The 19,632-nt window shown below is 36.3% G+C and overlaps 2 long non-coding RNA genes across 2 annotated transcripts in view; one reads left to right on the forward strand and one right to left on the reverse strand.

Annotated features, from left to right (window-relative positions):
- The first annotated feature begins 611 nt into the window (after positions 1-611).
- Positions 612-19,632, forward strand: part of LOC106041637 (uncharacterized) — a 77,358-nt gene continuing 58,337 nt past the window's right edge. Inside the window, exon 1 of the long non-coding RNA XR_001210568.3 lies at positions 612-2,329. This is a non-coding gene — a long non-coding RNA (uncharacterized lncRNA). The remainder of the gene's footprint in view (positions 2,330-19,632) is intronic.
- LOC106041638 (uncharacterized) lies at positions 2,422-9,630 on the reverse strand. The gene is made up of 3 exons (XR_001210569.3): positions 9,026-9,630; positions 7,448-7,561; positions 2,422-2,559 (listed from the first exon to the last, which is right to left on the reverse strand). It is a non-coding gene; the product is annotated as an uncharacterized lncRNA (long non-coding RNA).

Here is a 19,632-nt window from a genome sequence, read left to right on the forward strand (position 1 = left end):
AAAAAACTGCATGTTCTATCATGAAAGTCTTCCAAGGGAGATTTTCATAAATCCCTTATTCTAACATTTTTATTTTAGGTTTTTATTAAAATAATGGAGTCAGCAAATAAGTTATTACCAGAGGTAGTGATATGCAATTGTGCAAACCCAAAACAACACAATACAGTCTAGAAGACAGCCAGCCTTCCCATTCTACAGCCATTGGTTTGCTGTAGAAAGCTATATAACAAACACCAGCAAAAATTAATGAAAGAAGTACACATAATTTAAAATTAACTGGATATAATGCTTGAAATCACCCAAAGACTATTTCTTAATCAGCCATCTATATGTGGTCTCTGTGGTCTCATGCTGTGTACAGAGCAGTCACAAATAATTAGTCTGCATCATAGTAAACAGACAGTGAGATGAAATGGTCTTAGAGAGAAATCATTTCAGATGTATTTTTCTTTGTATCTGTATTATGCACTAGACAATTTTGATAGTCTGTTGATAATCTGGAAATATTTGAAATGTAGTGGATTGAGAAATTAAAAGTGAACAACTATTCTGTTAAAACTGTGTAACACAGGGCTCTCAAATGTAAATGCATTTAATATTTGGTATGCCTTTCTATTTCAATAGTAATTTTTCTAAAAATTCTACATACACATTAAACTGTTTATTATGTTTAGAATAGTGAAAAGAAATATAGTAGTGTGCAGTATACATATTTCTAAGGTACAGCAAGACATCCCACTCAGCAAAGGGTTACAACTTGACATAAATCAACTTGAAACTCATAAAAGTAATAACTTACATATATTTTATTACTATAGGCACATTTATTAGGATTAAAATTTTACAATATCATAATACACCTACTGGCTCACCTAAAAGTATTAATGTAATAGGAACACTTAATAAATGTATATCATACAGTAGGTATTTTCTAGAAAAGGGTGGCTTTCAACCCCAAGTGTTTTACGTCATAAAGAATTTTTAGCTGCCATTCAATATTCATTCCTAATTCATAAGCAAAAATAAAGAAAATAGGAAATACACACATAACATTGGAGTGCTTCAAGCTGACTAAATGTTTGTACCAGTTTTCTCCCAAAAACATATCCTTCAATAAAACAATGTGCCTTCAATGCTACCCCTGCAAATGGTTATTCCAGAACATGTTCTCGTATGTACTGAAAATGTTTTTTTTGTTTTGTTTTGTTTTGTTTTGTTTTTTTTAAGTATTCTTTTCAGTATGTTATTTTAAGTGTATATTTCATTCAAAATTTCTATCAGCATCATTTCAGGCATTAGGTCTTTAGCATTGCTAATATCATAAATTCAATTGTCACTGAAATATCAGATGTCATTGCAACTTTAACAAAAGATAACTAACTTTTCAATTTTTTTCAGCCACTGAATAAAGAAGCTAAAATTTGGCAGATTTCTTTCATTTCACCCCCCCTCCTTTTTTTTTTTTTTTTTTTTAAAATCCTGTGAGCAATTCTAGCTGGTTGAATGACATTCAACTCTATCAAATCTCTATTGAATCCTCCATAGAACACTCCAGATGTTCTTCACCTTTATGTAACACACACTTTTCCAGCTGTTCATTATTGGTCTTCATGACTTCATTTTGACAACTACACATAAAGTAAAGAGCACTTTGGGGGGATGCTTAATGTAAAACTATAGCAGTCATATACTCGATGTGTTATGGGATATTTAGATAGCATTTGTTTATCTAGTACATCACTGTGGGTGGGATTCATCTCACCTAACTTCAGACACCTATAATGTCAGCTAGTCATCCCATGGCCTTCTGGAGACTGATAAGCATATTTAGGACATCAATCAATTGACAAAATTCTACTTTAGGAGGAGATGAACCATGCCCAAAAAATTCCTATCCTACGCACTCACTGATTGTAAAGCCTAAGGTGATTAACACAGATGCAGATGTCGGATTTGTAAACATCTACATTTCATATTTGTGTCTTGTGGAGTTATAAGAAATTCTTAAGCTCCTGTGCAGATATTTTGGGATTAGTGTGTCTGAAGTGTGAAATGATGCTGACATAAGGAAGAAAAAGAGCGGCACAATCTGAGCAGTGGTGGTACTCAAAAAATTTGGGGGGCATGTATTTTGCTAAAGTAATTTCAGATATATTCTAAAGCTGGCATTTGTCCTTAGGGAAGTGAAGAACATCTGTTACATTTACATGTGGTAGTGCAACTACACCACTGTTTGACTGGGACAAGACATTTCTGAGTGAGGAGAGGAGTAAGGAGGAGGAGTTACAGGAACCTACCTCTTCCTGCTGTGCAGGCCAAGACCCTCAAGGTAAGAGCTGCCATTACAACAGAGAGGCAAAGTCCATTCTTCACCAGTCTCTTGAAAGTCATTGACATTGAAGGTCATTGACAGATTAGCATTCAGTCTTCTTGCAAACCTATCTGTTCTGAAAATGTATGTTCCCAGAAGGCATGCTGGAATGGTATCATTCTACAGCATCAGTCACATCTTAACACCGTTTAAGACCTCTTGCTACCATCTCCCTATATAGAAGAGACCTGTGTATTGGAAGAAAAATGACCATGAGGCAAGTTCTGACTAAAAATAAAATGCAAATATATGATACTGTGAGCATTATCCAGTGAGTATACAAATAAGCGATGCCATCTGTGATAGTTAGTTATTTCAAATGTGATTTCAGGATCTGTTTTATTTTTTGTTTTCAGTGAAGCACAAAAATTGGGGAGTTGTAGGGAAATCTGTCCTGAAGTATTTTCCATCAGTATATACATTTTTTATTACATTCACTTACATTTCATTCCAGTACTTTCCTTTCCCATTCCCTTTGTCAAAGAAAATCAGTTGGTTCGAGGAAAAGGACGCTTACTGTGAGAACAAATTGGCATGGTATTTTGCAGATCTATATTGATTTTTCCTATACAATGGGTATTTTATTGCTAATTGAATGCTAGGCTATTCCTGTTTGGATATATGCAAATATTTCTGAACTTTTTGCTTGGTAAAATAATAAAACATAATTTAAAAAAATGCATTTCAATATATGTAGAAAAACAAACCTAGTTTAGACTTTGGACAGATGGTCCGATTTGGTGCAGCTGAAAAATAGCACAATTAAAACCTAAATATTGTATGTTTCCACACTGTATGAGTCAGAGGTCAAATGTAGGCATTTATTTTTAATTTTGCCAGAAGATCTTGTATAGTGCACCATATAGAGCAAAACTAAGCAAGATTAATGCATATTCCTGGCTAAGTATGATTGGAACTTTCTGCTGGCATTTATACATAGGTTTAAATTCATTAAAATATAACTATCTAATATTTGTTTTATATGACTGAATTAATTACATTTGTAAATGTTAACACTCAATGACAGGTCTACACAAATCACCTCATTAAAATACAAGTAGATTGTGCCTGAACTCTTAATTTTAACTCATTTTTAACTAACACCAACATAACTGTTGACTTTAAGGACATTGTCCTATGGAGAAATTTGTTTATCATTTCCATTATATTCCTTGTTACCAATAAAAGAATTAGTGAAGGACCGAAGAAACCAAAACAACAAACTGACAGGACTTTTAATGGTAGCTATCACCAAAGACGAATTTGACAATATAACCTGGTAGATGATTTCCCTTGTCCTAATTGAGAAAAGACTGAATGCAACATGCAGAAACATAGCTGCTTTCAAGCTTATAAATGTTAGAATGGAAAATTGAACATTCTTTTTCTTTATATTCACTCTTTTGTGGTCTCTTTTAAACCAAAGGAGGATAAATTCAAGTGGGTTTTAGTTTCTAAACATTCTGGTTCTAGCGCGTGGTATAAAAAATAGGTGCACTGTTTTTGTCCTTCCAAGTGATTCATGTGTCTCCACTTTACTGTCTTCCTAAGCTGTGCTTCTGTTGCACAGTCTGGTAGTGATAAACCACTCCCAATTGTTTTTTGTTTGTTTGTTTGTTTTTTGTTTTCTCCTCCTTTCTTGATCAAAGTCATTCAAAAGTCCCACCTCTCCTTAAAACCATACTCGAGCTGCTATCTTTATCTGTTTCTGATTATCCTAGAAGATTTTAAGATGAGAGACTGCATTTTATTTTCCTCTAACCCTGCAAGTCTTTTGTCTACGAAAAATATCCAGTTAATTTTAACAGTACCTTCTGTGCTTCCTGAGGCAGGTTTGGTAAAAGAGTGAATAAACCCTCTTCTACATGTGAGTAGTATTTGCTAGTTAGGCAGATGATCACAAGCCAGTGTATATCACGTGCTCTAACTAAATATATATGTCACAGAGGAAAAGCTGGGCATACAGTCTAGAAAAAGGAGAATGGTAAGACTCAGCTTCAAAATGTTTAGCCAAGCCCTTCTTGTTTAAGAAGATGCCTCAGGAATTGTAATGCCCATGAGGTACATACAAACAGATTTGCAATTGCTAATGCTTATTCCAGAGAGTCCCTTTTTGATTGCTCGACATTCAAAATATCTAGCTTGAAACTGTGAAAATGCTGAGCTTCTTCAGGGTTTCAGACTTTATCGTTTTATTATTTTTAACTTTATACATTTTACAAGTCAAATATTTTGCATTGTGTCCTTTGCCAACACCAAATACATTTTAAATGATTTGTGTAGAATTTGATGCGGAGAAAGCAGTTGTAGTTCATTATTACTCTCTTACAGCTCTGCTTTAATGTTAAATAGGTCAATGTAGACTACCCTAGACAATGTACTAATTTAGATTCTACCTGCATATCTACCAAACTACTTAAAGTTTGCAATACGCTTGTTTGTTTTATTTATAAAATTTTCCTGTCTAAGAAAATCTCTTTGATCTGATGAGAAATTGCATAAAGATTCAAAAAAATGTTTTGTGGACACAAAATTTTCAAAGAATCATAGTGTCATTAATTTACATAAAAATTCAGTTTCATTTAGAAAAAAAAAAAGACAAATCATTGCTGAAAGCATTTTCAGTTGGACTATACAGAAACCTGCTGAGGTGGATGCAAAGATCAAAACTAGTGTGCTGCAATTTAAAAAATCCCAGACAAATTCTTAATAAAGTAAAGATGCAAAGTTGTGTTCATATAAAATTTCTTTGAAACTGTAACACTTGTCATACATAATTGTTATGCTATAAAAGAAATGCTTGTTCAGATACACTTCTCTTTTGATTTTGAATCAACCAGGTAAAATTATATTTTGTAATGGCCCATAAAAAGCAGACATCTTTAATGCATATCATTCTGAAAAACTTCAAACTGTATACACGCTTTTTTTTTTTTTTCTGTGAAAGAATATGACTGATCAGTTTTGAAAGTCTATTGCTCCACACCAATTCTGGAAACTCCATGAAACATTCCATAGGTTGCTATGTAGGTTCTCCTCTGAATGTTTTCAGGTGTTTTATGAAAGCTTGAATGCTAAGTCCATTCAGAATGGTGAGGAAAACAACAAAAACAACCAAATCAAACTAACAAACTAACCAACCAAACAAACAAACAAAAAAAACCAAGAAACCAACCAACCAAACAACAACCCCAAAACATAAACCTGACAAAGTGCCTCAAAGATGAAACTTGTCATATGTATACTTCAGAAAAAAAAATAAAAATACACTCGGTGTCTATTATATTGTAAGCAGCATATACTTGCTTTCTGATGATCCGATGACTTCAAAAGAAAAAGAATTTTTAGCTTTCCTGCACTGGCATGTGTCAAGCAATGTGCACTATGGCTTTCAGAGCATAACCTCTATATTAGAATATAGGTTTTCTCAGATTACAGACAAGGGGACATATATGAGAAGAATAGGTTTTCATGAAGTATTGTGGTGTTTTCATGTACTATTAAGTTAAGAAGCTAAAAAGACATACATAAATTTAAAGATTATTTTTCTATGTATGCAGAACTAGCAGAACTATTTTGATCCAGTTTGATGCAGAAATACTTTCTGTTTTCTCTCAGCCAGTTAATTGATGCATATTATGCTAATTTTATATTTGGATCATTAGAGGACATAAACCAGATTTGTGATTGTTTTCCTTTAAGAGATTTTTCCCTACAACTGTATTGCGTATGGTTTCATACTGAATTGACTGCAAGAAATCTGAGGAGTTTTGCTTGTTCATAACAAGTGAAATATTACTGACTGATATGAAGAAATTTTTCTTCATTTTGAAGTGTTTTTTTTTCTTTTTTTCTTTTTTTTTTATAATCAACTTTGCAGTAAAGCAATGACTTTACATGATGATATGTGAAGTATCAAGTATCTTACAATACTTCCCTACGTTCATGAGATTACCTAATATCAAGTATAGCTCAATTCAATTTCTGAAGCACTGTAGAAATATTAGAGAATTAACAATTTCCTCAGCAGAGTACTCTGTATTTAATTCCCCATTTTCCTGAAACAAAAGTTGAGGCATCAATGTTGAAAGGAATGATTTTCAAAGCACCAGTATTGTCACAGAAAAGATGTTCACCCATTCTCAGCCATTTATATCAAAATCATGAAAACCCCACACCATTGCCTGTTCATAGGAAAACAAAGTGATCAGTGTACAAACTGGGTATGTAAATAGCTGATTCCTGAGAGCCAGCAATAAAATACAACATCATATGCAACTCAAAAAATTTATTACTTTCCATCTCTATTATTCAAATGCACTAAATGCATGTTGGTCATAATGTAGATGGTCTTCTGTGCATACTTTCTGCCTGACAACAGACCTACCTTTTCTCAGGAATGTCAATATGGCTGTAGGGGGTGAAATATAAAAGCAGAGAAAGCACATATTGCTTCTTCCCTAGAATATTCTCCCAGACTCCAAAATTTCCCAGCTTGGGGACTCACTGAGTCACAGGTGGGTCTTTGCAATTAGTCATAATGCCTTAAAAATATGTTTTCTCTTCCTCCTCAAAGGATCACAGCAGATCATTCTAAATTAAAAATCAGATTTAGATGCTCTACTTTGGGTTTAAAAACGTTTTTAGGTATAGTATGGATCCTAACCCCAAGAAAGTTTTTCACAAAACATTTTCAGAGTTGTACATTATTTCAGGAATTTATATTAACTGTACATTTTGGACTACAACATTCCCTGCATGACAGGGAATATTGCTATTCATGTTCAGGGGTGTTCCTATTTGAAAGCAAGGTATATCCGATTGTTTGTTTTCCACCTGTGTCTTAAAGCTGAGCTGAAATATTTCCTTCATTCCCTGACTAAAACGTGGAGAATAGAGAACCTCCCCCCAAAAGGATGACAGTCTCTTTGGATATTTACCAGTGAAAAGAAGAACTCACTTCCAATTCTTCCTCATCTGGAAGAATTTTGAGCTTCCAGTTGTGTTTACATGCTTATGACTTTTGAGCTCAAAACATAGGATAAAGAACTCTAGAGCTGTCCCCAGATCTCTTACCTTACATAGATCTTGCAAAACTCTGTCTAGATGTCCTGTCATCTCTAATGGGAATGAATCTCTTCCATTTCTTCTTTGTCTCCATGGTACATTGCAGCCATTTCCTTGATGGTGCTACAGAACAAGGAAAACAACAAAAACAAAGAAAAAAACCACACAAAACCAGAGATCTCATAATGAATAAATAGAATCAGAATCATCTCCCTGTTTCAGCTGAAGGACAAGAAAGAAAAGCTCCTTTTTAGTTGTGCTCAGTTAGGCCAAGTGTGAGTTCAAGTATCTTCATTTTGAAAATGAGTCCAGGCTTTCCACTTTCTGAGTAAATGCTTAACTGTTAGACTGCCCTATAAAAGGATTCAGGGTACTAACCTTTGTTCTCTGGATCTTCACTGCAATGATAGAAAAGCTAAAAGAGGCAGAACTTGAGCTATACTTTGCATTCCCCAGTTATTACTAGAATGTATGGATGCAGGAACATTGCCTGGCCCTTTTGGAAGTCATTGCTCTGTGTAGCCAGCATATGGCCAGGTATCAACTCATACAATGAAATAATTTCTGATTCTAGAATAGAATGTTTCTAGATTCTAGAACTCATAGAATCACAGAATATCCCAATTTGTAAGGGATCCACAAAGATCATTGAGTCCAATTCCTGACTTCACAGAAGACCACCCAAAAATCAAACCAGATGTCTGAGAGAATTGTTGAAATGCTTCTTGAACTCTGACAGGCTTGGTGCCATGACCACTTCTCTGGGGAGCCTGATCCAGTGCCTGACCACGCTCTCAGTGAAGAACATGTGCTGGTTTCACATTGATGGCTAGCTGAACTCTACTACACTGATCTCTCACTCCCTCTCACCAAAGGAAGTGGGGGGAGGAAATATGATTAAAAAGGGCTCAAGGGTTGAACCTGTCCTTGTGGACAGGGAGATCGCAGGGAGATTAATGTAATTTATTGTCTATTGCTAACAACAGAGAAAACTAAAAGCAAACTAAGAACACCTTCCCCTTTAATCCACCCTCTTCTACCTTCTAACCCTCAGTAGTGCAGGCAAATGAGGAATGGGAGTTGTGATCAGTCCATAATGCTTCATCACTGCTGCTCTTTCATCTTTACTCTCTTCCTTTTATCCAGCATGGGGTCCCTCCCATGGGATGCCATCCTTCCTGAACTGATCCTGCGGGGGCTGCCCACAGGCAGCAGCTCTTCACAACTGCTCCCACATGGCTCCGTCCCACGGGGTCCATTCCCCAGGAGCAAACTGCTCCAGCACGGGTCCCCCACGGGCGGCAGCTCCCCCCAGACCCCCTGCTCCTGCGTGGGCTCCTCTCCACGGGCTGCAGCTCCGGCCCGGGGCCTGCTCCTGCGGGGGCTCTCCATGGGCCGCAGCCTCCTCCAGGCCACATCCACCTGCTCCACCGGGGGCTCCTCCACGGGCTGCAGCGTGGAGATCTGCTCCGTGTGGGACCCATGGGCTGCAGGGGGACAGCCTGCTCCACCAGGGGCCTCTCCACAGGCCGCAGGGGAACTGCTGCTGCCTGCCTGGAGCACCTCCTGCCCTCCTGCTGCACTCACCTTGGTGCCTGCAGGGCTGCTTCTCTCACATTTTCTCACTCCTCTCTCCCAGCTGCTGTTGTGCAGTTTTTCATTTTCTTAAATCTGCTGTGTCAGAGGTTCAACCAGCATTGCTGTGGCTCAGTCTTGGCCTGTGGTGGGTCACTTTTAGGCTCTTATCCAACATGGGACAGCTTCTGGACTCTTCTCACACAGGCCACACCTGCAGTCCCCCTCTTCATCCACCCAAAACCACCTTGCATTGTAAGCCCAGCTCAGAACCTTTTCCTACTATAAACCTCGCCTGACTCCAGCTGAGTCCAAAAGCCTCTGCTTCAGGATTTGCAACATGTACCTTGGGTACCCCCAAAATATTTCCTGTATCCAACTTCTTTGAAGACTGTCATAACTGGAAACTCACTAATAGAGTGAATCCAGCTAAGTCCTACAAGTATCCATAATATCACTGGAAATATGAAGGCTCCATGCAAAAGCTGTAGGTGAGGATGAGATAAACCCTATGAAAACTATTTGAAGATGTTGTATGGAATGTTATCATACTGCAGAAGTGATCCAGCACTTCTGGACAGTGGAAATTCACATGCCCTAATTGCTCAACTCCTTTGTTGCCAGTTCTCTGGGGGAGATATTAAAAAGACATTCTCACCTAGGATGGATACAGCCTGAAATCTTATTACAACCATAAATGAATTTCCTACATGCCTGCAATCTTTACTGAGCATCAGTACCTCTTCCTGTAAGTCATGATCAAGCCATAACCCACTCTGTGAAGAGGCAATCTGTCACAAAAAAAAAAAAAAGTGAATAACATATATGAACTTTATTTCCCAACATTCACCATATTTTTAAATGTTCCTACCTAAAATAAACACTGTGGCACCACTTTTCAGTTTGCTACTTCTAGAAACAGCCCTAATTGCAATGACAAAACACCAGTTCAGAAAGCATAAGATTTGTTAAGGAAAAAACATAAATTCCCATTTTATTGCTTCTTCTGATGGCAAATCTAACAGAAGTCCTGGAGAAATTCTTAAAGCACCTAAATTTTATGTGTGCTCCAATAGCTTTTCTCTTCCCCCAGGGAGAAAAAAAAATACCTCAGTATGAGATAGTTTTGGGTCTGGAGACTCATTGTCTCCTCAGAAATAAATCTTTTTTTTTTTTTTTTAATATATATGTATACTAGACCAGAAATCAAGTTCTAGTCATTTTTATATGTGAAGTTTTGAATTTAATAAATGCACAAAACAAGGAGACCAATAGTATTTTATAAATTCTTACTTTAATAAGCTGAATAAATTGCTCCATACTTTTAAACCACTGTAGAATGGCTATGTATCAAAATATGTACCCCCCTTTTTTTTTTTTTTTAACTTTATCATGGCTTTTTCTTCTGAGTAATATGATCGCTGTTGTCTTTGGAACCACATGGTGTATTGATAGGCATATATTTATATTATATATATATTTATATATATTTATATATTTATATATTTATATTTATCAATGAGCAAGCTTAATCACTTCACTTTTTTTTTTTTTTTATATGTAACTCACAAAATATCTGTGTCAAATTTAGTTGTACATAATAGTTTTGCTGCAAACTGAGACTCAAGTAAAGGTTAGGGGATATGTCCTTACTTACTACATACTATGCTGAAACCAAATCCATACCACCTGTTTTTTATATTTCCTTCTCATTTCAGGAACTGAGGAAAGGATTTTGCACTTCCCCTATTATGGATCTTGAATATATTTGATTTCAATCATGATCATGCCTCACTCAATATATGTGGTATTATTATGTTGATGGTCCATTGCCAGATGATAGGAGAATCAGTCTGGTTACTGCTGTGGAGACAAGCTGGGTTTGACCAAAGGCAGTAGAAGCAGCAGACTCAAATTTCTAGGGCTTACCAATTCTTCCCTTTCCTCTTCTCTGTACCTTACTCTCTCTTCTTCCTTGCTCTTTCTCATGGCAGGAGACTTTTGACCCTGACCCCAGACAAACTCCTCATCCATGGGTTGTCATCCTTTACCACTGCTGCCAAGAAACTCATAAACAACTCTGGCAAACACACAGCAATAGATAACATTTATCCCAAAATGGACAAGGAAGACAAAGAACACAGATTAAGAGATACCTACTCAATGCTGTAGACACAATGCAGAGACCTCCAATATAATGTTAGAGGTGCACTACAACTCTGTATTCCCTTTGGTGAGTGTCCTACAAGGTCTGACTGCAGTACGGCGGTACTTACATTTCCCTAGGTAATGAGCCTTTCCTCTCAGAAAGGACTGAGCACTATTGTGACTCAGCCATATATCGCTCTGCGTGTTAAATATTTGTCGTTGATGACTCTCTTGACTGTCATTACATGGTGCAGGTGTGGATGGTCAAAGTACTTGTAGATGGCCCAAGTCAGGACATGGATTAGACACAGAGGCCCTCAGCCCCCTGCAAAGTTACCTGGCCCACAAAGATGATTGTCTCCCTGTATTATGAGGATGGCTTTTTGCTGATGTTTTCTGACTCAAGAGCGTCCAGAAGGAGGCAGATGAAGGCAACCGCCAGATAGTGAAGTATCCAGAGATAAAAAGTTCTGGGAAGTTTGCCTTCTCAAGGTTATCTTTATTTCTGAAACAGTCTTGACTGGCTTGACTACCATCCCTCTGTGTTTGGGTGTATTTCCAAGGTATAACCTGACATTTCTGTGCGGAGATGTACATGTATAAGTGGGACAAAGGCATCCATAAATGTTCTGCTCTAGTTCTTTCTTACACCCTTATTCCTTTCTCTATATTTCTTGAAGGGTGAAAAAAATAAGTAAAAAGAGAGAGAAAAATATATTTTTTATTTCCCCAGATGGCTAATTTTTCTCACATTCCTAAGTCAAGATAAGGTGACTACCTAAGTGTGAATAACTTCTCCCATGCAGCCAAGGACCTCAACCCTGATCTGCAAAGACCACCCTCCCCAACACCAAAGACATAATTATATTTCCGTGCCATATTGATCATGAACTCTTCCTGATGTTGTCACTTGTGTAGACTTGTGTTTATTATAACATGATACTTTTGTGATCTTGGGTGCTGTGTAATTGAAAAGAAGAAATACAACAAATTTTAAAAGTTTCATTTTAGCTTACTCAACTGCCACAACAAAGTGGCTCAAAACAGTGTATCATGCCTCTAATGTTTCCTATTAATCATGTGATATGAGTAATATTGTTTTTGAGGTATGCAATAACATACATGAATTGTGAACTTGGGGCATGGTAAGTAAGCAATAAACACTTTATATGGGGAGTAAATAAAGGGAGTAAAGTTTGTATACACAGCTCTTACTCTTTTCAGATGCGGAAAATATTGCTGCCCAAGCTAAAACTGCCAGTAACTGGCTCCCAGTCACTCGCAGCCTAAACATTAACAACAAATTTGCCTGCAGCTGGGCCACCTTTTCTGTGACCCTGTCAGGTCTTATTATTTATTCATTTGAATGTCTAAAATGTAGCTACAGGTGCACGTCTTGTGCTTTGAATCTCTGTTCTGTAATTAAGAGCACAAAATAAGTAAAGGACTTACAAAAGTTCTTTATATATTAATAAATGAAGCCACTATATTTCTATGTATTTTTCATTTTTAAATCATTGCAAGATATAAGGAAGACCGACTAATGTCAGCAGTGCTGGAGCAGAGAGGAAGAAAGGCAATATCAGTTGTAGTAATATATAAGTGAAGAGAGATTGTACCTCAGATAAAACCAACTAATAGCAAGACTAGTTTTAGATTTTATTTACTTACTTATTTTCATTAGAAAGGGGACTTTCTGATACAAGAAAGTCTTTACAGACTTTTTCTCAACCTTTGCTACAAAAGATACCACACAGTTCTTTATTCAAAGCTAGGTGTTCACCTAGTCACGAACTAAATAGCACTAAATAGATTCACTGATAGGCTGAGCTTGCTTTTTTATCACTCTGATAGAAAATCTCTTTGGTGGGAGCAAATCTCTTCCAACAGGATATTTATTAAGACCTTGTAGAACTGGAGAGCACAGTTCACTCTGAAAAAGATGAGGTATAATTTGTAAACACATTGACTCTAAACTGAAATAGAGATGTGTGCTGGATAGGAGCCTGTAGTGGGTAGGAATTGTTTCCTGGGTAAGGAAACGGCTGCCAGACATGCAAGTACAACCCAACTGACAGAACATTTCAGAAGGTGACTGAATTTAAAGACTTTAATCTGCATACAAACAGCTCAAATCCAACACAGGTGAGTTGATTGGCCGAAAGCCATTATTAGTTGGTCATATTACAGCTGTTAGGGTATGTAAAACAATTCTGTCTGTTCCAGGTTAGTTCCTAATGGAAAATATTACATTACAGGAACTATTAGTAACGTTGCTCTGTTGACACCATGCTACTTGTTGGCAGTCACTTCAGAGAGGTGAAAGATGGAACGGGGAAGGTGAATTATTTTTTATTTTTATTTTATGTGTGTGTTTGCTTTTACTTTCAATTATTTTTTAATTTAAATTTAAAGGTGTTTTATCCTCCTGGTCAGTGTTTTAGAAAGCTTAAAAGGACATCTGGGAAATTGTGATGGCATAACAGCATTCATAAACTCAGTTCTGATTTGACCATTGACTGCAGTTTTTATACCGTCCTCATAGCCATCCTAGATATATATTCCGTGCCTGTCAAATTAATGACTATTCTTATTTTTATTCTCATCTAATCACTGCTGCAGCACTCTCTGGTTAATGTGCAAAATGATTAGCTTTTCAGTGATACCTCAGTGTACAAAGATTGTAATGACATATTTTAACTCATAACTTTATGCTGTGATTTCAAAATCATTGGTTTGCTTGCTATTCTTTTATTGTTCCTGCATTATTTGTCCTATTATTGTGAAAGACTGAAAAGTTTCTGTTGAACATAATTATTAGTTAATGTTCATACACTATGTAAGTGCAAACATTTGGTCTTAGAGCTTATACAAATACATTTTCATTGCTGCAGGAAGTAACAAATTTTAAGCTCTAAAATGAGACCTTTATTATATATGTGACATTCCATTAGAGCTTCTTTCTGATAAGAAAGAAGCTGATGATGTCAAAGGTTAAATAGATAAAGTAGAACCAGAAATTAAAGAAAAAAAAATCCCCCAATTTTCCACTTTGAAGAAGATTGGAAAACATGACACAGGGTACCTCATGATGCTCAAGTAGATTGGATACACCTGAAAGTGATGTTAAGAAAAATGTTTTTCCCTAATGACTAATGTTCTGTGCCATCCCTATATGGAGCTAAAACTTGAAAACTACACTATTCCCCTTAATCCTGAGTCATCAAGCTCATTTGATAGAGGGATATGAATACCATTTTTATATCAGCAATATTGGCTTTGGAATAAATGCTGAGTTACTAATATCTATGCTAGGATGCCTACTGATACGAGTGAGAGATCTTCTTTGATGTTAAAGGTACGGTTCAGGATTTTATTCTTGACAACATTTAAGCTATTGTCTTTATTTATTTGCTTAGTATGTTATTGTCATATTTATCAAAAGGCAAAGAGGAAAAATGTTCCTCCTAAAGACAACCACATTTCTGGCCTTTTCCTTTTCCTTTTTTTTTTTCTTTTTGTTTTTTTCCCCAACTTCTCTAATTCTTCTTTAACTCTCTGAGTCTTCCTTTCATTCCTTTGGCATTTCCTGAAGAGATATCATCTTTGCGTACTTCCTAATCACTTATGTCAGCATGAAATCCTTGCTTTTGTTGCCAATGTAAGCCAATAGGTAGGATTTATCTTGTCTAACTTCACATGTGTTCCCCTGCCCACTCTCACTTCTCATTCCACGGAGAGAATGAGGCACTTTTAGGAAATGACAGGTTCAGTTCACTTACCTGAACATAGGTGCCTGATGCCATTTGAAAGAGTCTAGCTAAAGCAATCCCACAAGACTTACTAAAATGCACAGTCTTGCACCCTCCCAGAGGCCGGGAACATAACATAGGGCACAGCAATCTATGTTTAGGATTAGCCCATTTCACTTCAACCTCCAATAAACATCCAAACTAAGGCCAATAAATTGTGCCCTAGGTATCCCACAGTGGACTTTTGTGTTTTAAATAGTTGTTTAAGCTACTTTTACAGGCCACTGAAATCTAAGTCAATCCATTCACAAGAATGTGGGGAGCTATTTAGCTTACTTTCAAGTAGGCACATTTGCTTGGTCTGCCAAACCACTCCAGAAAGTCTTCTGGCTGAATTAACTACACTGCATCTAACTATAATAGGACTGTAGGCAGCTATATATAGGCATCTGAAATCATTCATTTGCAACACAGAGCTATTGTCTAGCATTATGTTTACTTGAATCCCACCCCTGACTTATAGGTGATTTCAGCAAGGTGAGATAAATCACACCCTACTCCATCATCAACTACAACGGAGTCCCAAGAGATGCATAAAATGTAGGTAAATTCACATCCCTCAGAATAATTGATTAAAGTTGTCCAGACCAGGAAGATAACACTGTATCAATAACATTTGATTCAATAAAAGAATTTGTCTTTGCAACCCTCAGTGTTCCAAATATACTTCTTCTGAAATGACAGAACGTATGAGTGTTGTAAAGCAGCCTGTACATTTTACACGTGGATCCAAGATGTCTTGGGGTGAATAAAAGCAGGGAGCCTTGTCTACAGCTAGCACAGTCTTCCAATTTTATGTTTGTTCAGGTAAAATTGACAAAGACCTTGAATCACTGAACTTTGAGGCTGATATAAATTCAAGAAATTATCTGTTCCACCTTAAAGCAGAACCAAGTTCTCCTTGGATGTTCCTAACTTCTATTCGTCTATCTTATTCTTAAAAAATTCTAAAGGAAGGGATTCCAGAACCCTCATGGGCAGCCTTCTCCAAGATTTTGTCACAATAACAAGAAGCTGTTTATTTATTTATTTATTTTTCTTTACATTTTTTCCTCTTTTCCTTTACTTTTTCCTCTACTTTCCTCTACCATTTTCCTCTACTCTTTCCACTGCTGGCAATGAAGAAATGATCACCATCTCACCATCTTTATAACATTTTTTCACTGTAGAGGATGACAGTCATGTTCTGTCTTAGTCTCCATTTATGTATGCGTGTATGTATTTGTTTATTTATTATTTCCTAGACTCACTTAATTCTCTTAACCTTTATTCACAGAACATGTCTTCAAAACCTTATCTCATTTTTAATTCTTTCCTCTGGGTGTCTCACATTTATCTTTCTTAAAGTGTGATGTTCAAAAGTGGACACAGAACTTGAGACTCAACAGGGCAGGCTGGACAGACTAGTGTGCTGCATCTCATGTGTGACAACCCTCCAACCTGCAGAACAAGAATATTTGGAATAAGAAAATCCCATTATCAATTTACATTTAGCTTATGACTCATATCAAGCCCCACATTTCTTCTCTATTTCCATCTCAACATCTATTCCCCATTTTATAAGTGCACATAAATATTTTGGATTTAAAAAAAAAAAAAGTTTCTTAAAATCTTAACATTTCAACCAATTTTGGAAATAATTGGGCAGATAAATCCAGGGGGTGCAAGATTTGCAAGTTTTCTTAGAAATTTTTTCACTTTTCAGTAAGAAGAGGAAGGGACCAAAGATCAAAAGACAAAATTGAATTACTACAACTTATTTTTCATCACATAGATTTTTCCAGTGTGATAAACTACTTTCAGTCTTATAATTGTCTCAGAAAGGGAGGAATGGGACAGAAGGACTTCATGTGACCACCTCAGGGACAACACATTCGAAGAGTTGTCATAGAGCATTTACTAACATACTAAAACCAATGTTTTTCACTTCATAGTTTTTTGTATTTTTTTGGACATGGATAAAAATAGAAACATATTATTCCAGAGCCTTCTGTACAGGCGACTGAAGCATAGGATGACTGGATAATGATAGAGACAATGAGCCTAACAAAAAAATACTAGGGAAAAAGCACAGCAAGAGGAGATAGCAATGAGTAAGGCAATACTCTAGATGATTCAATTCCATGTAAAAAAATAAGTGAGGGATGAATATGGAGTAAAACTTCAAAACTTGTCCTTATTTTTAGAACTTGCACAACTCTAACTATTAAAGAAACTTCCTAAGTCTTAGTAGACATCCTGTCTTCACCAAAGTCAATGTAATTTTTTTTCTGTTGACTGGAGTGGAAGCAAAATTACACTTTCTGATCCATAATCTTGAGCCAGCAAAAGTATATTCTGTATATTTGTTTGTTTGGTTGGTTGGTTGTTTTTTCCTGTTAAAGGATACTTTAAAAATGTTAAACCCTGTGATACCGTCCCCTCTCCTGCTCCTTCTCTCTTGCTTCTTCCTCCCAGCATCCTCCCTCCTCCCACAGTTGGTTTCACAGAATTAAGGAGCAAGGCCAGACACTTTCTGAAAACACAAGAAAAACTATGGAAAGAGGGTAGGGGCTGAGGTATGCCACTGCCACCATTAACACTGCACCCTGAAAGTGCATTGTATAAGTAAGTGGATGCCTGGTGCCTTCACACTGAAGCCCTTGCTATCTGATACACCTAGATTGACATAAATCAACAAAAGATTGCTTTGAAACAGAAGAACGTTCCTGTTCCAAGATAAGGGAATGGAAATTCAGGCAGGAACTTCCAAAAAATAGTGTTTTTTTTTTTTTTCCTGGCATTTTACAATCATATTATGACTCCTGTTCCAATAGTTGAGCTCTGTGGACTTTTCCTAACTTGTGGTTTTAGCTTGCTTACAGTAAATGTAGAGAACAAGACTGCAGTGTAGGAGCAGGGACCTTCCTAGGCTCAGCTGGGACAGAAGTGGTACTGTGGCAAGGGCAACACAGGTCTCGTCTTAGAGTTATTCCTCTGTGTTTTTAACCAGGGATACCTTTCTCATACCAGTAATCTAAACCTACTGCCACTAACAGAATTAGCAGGTAGGCTGTCTCTTTTCCTAAAGAGTCTGCAAAACAAGCATTTGCTAAAAGAAAAATGAAAATTATCACTTAAAGTCGATATAGTTGATAGCTCCTACTTAACATACTTAACAAGTTGGTGCCTCAGTGATCAGCTATAATAAGGAAATGCTATACTCAACTCCTTATCAACAGCCTCAGTCTTGGCAGCGTTGAATTTTGAGATTAAACCAAAAAAGATGAGAAAAATGACACACAGTACGGTATGACTTTAATTTTACTTTAGACTGAGTAGGGCTGAATTGAAGTTGATGATTCAGTCATCAACTGTTGAAGGTCCTGTTGATTCTTTGCCAAAGCTACTTTTTCAGTATAAAACATTTGCAGGCTAAAGCCTAATACCAAACTGCATTAAAGCATTTTTTCCTTGTATGTGTGTTTCTGTATGTGGGCTCACATGAATTTATTGTCATTCCATCATTCACAGTGACAGGCATTGTAGCTTCCTGTCATGCCATGGCACCTTGCAATGATGTGAACTTTAAAAATTTATTAAGATAGTAAGTTACAATCAGTTAAAGATAAGTGACTTCGCTTAGACTGAAATGGAAAAAAAAAAAAAAAAAGAAAGACTTGGTTGCCTTCAGTACTAACAGGTTAGCATAGTTCAAGCAGCCTTTTGTGGGTAATTCTATAATGTTACCAATATAGTTCAACTGGTTAAAGTGCACCTGTACCTCTTGTCACTTACTCTAAAGCTAAGTGATATTAAGGCAATACATATATTTATACTTTTAAATTTCCTCATAAATAGGATTTTATCCCAGATAAATATAGATATTTTAAATTTAGATATCTAAGTCTGCTCTAGTGCTCTAGTCATACTTTTTTTTTTTTTTTGTAAAGGTCATTATTCATTTTAGAAATGTTAAATGCATCGTTGCACTGGAAGTGCTTATTTTTCTCTGTTCAGTACAGAAGGAAACTTATGGTGAACCACTTCAGTCTTAAATGTCTAACTCTTGGACATCTAATAAGTGCATTTGCACATGTCTTAATAGGTAATCGCTCAATTTAAAAAACAAAAAACAAAAACAAAAAAAAAAAAAAACAAAAAAAACATCTCCATGCATCATGCCTTGGACCAGATTTGAAGTTATTTGCATAAAACAGCAACTAAATAGACAATCGAGGGTAGAGAATAGATCCATGAGACACTGTGGAAACCATTTTGTAAACGAGAATAATCTTTCTTTCTTTCTTTCTTTCTTTCTTTCTTTCTTTCTTTCTTTCTTTCTTTCTTTCTTTCTTTCTTCTTTTTAAATTCTTTTTTGTCTCTCTAAAAGCCTTTGGGTTTCTCCATGTTCATTATTAGACTGGAAATCTTAGAATCTTTGACCATATTTCTCTACAAATGCTACTTATACAAAATGCTAAAAAAATATAGTTTCTACCATAAATACAAGTATTACTTAGGGCAACAGTACCAGTAGTAAATGAAAGCATGTAGAGCAGGAGAAAGAAGAAAAAAAAAATCAAACAAACTCCCTTTGCTGATAAATCAACCTTAGACTCAGTATGAATCATCAAATTTAATATTGTCATGATCAGTATTCATGGAAAATAAATGATG

The sequence above is a fragment of the Anser cygnoides genome, chromosome 1 (assembly GCF_040182565.1).
Source record: "Anser cygnoides isolate HZ-2024a breed goose chromosome 1, Taihu_goose_T2T_genome, whole genome shotgun sequence".
Lineage (NCBI taxonomy): Eukaryota > Metazoa > Chordata > Aves > Anseriformes > Anatidae > Anser > Anser cygnoides.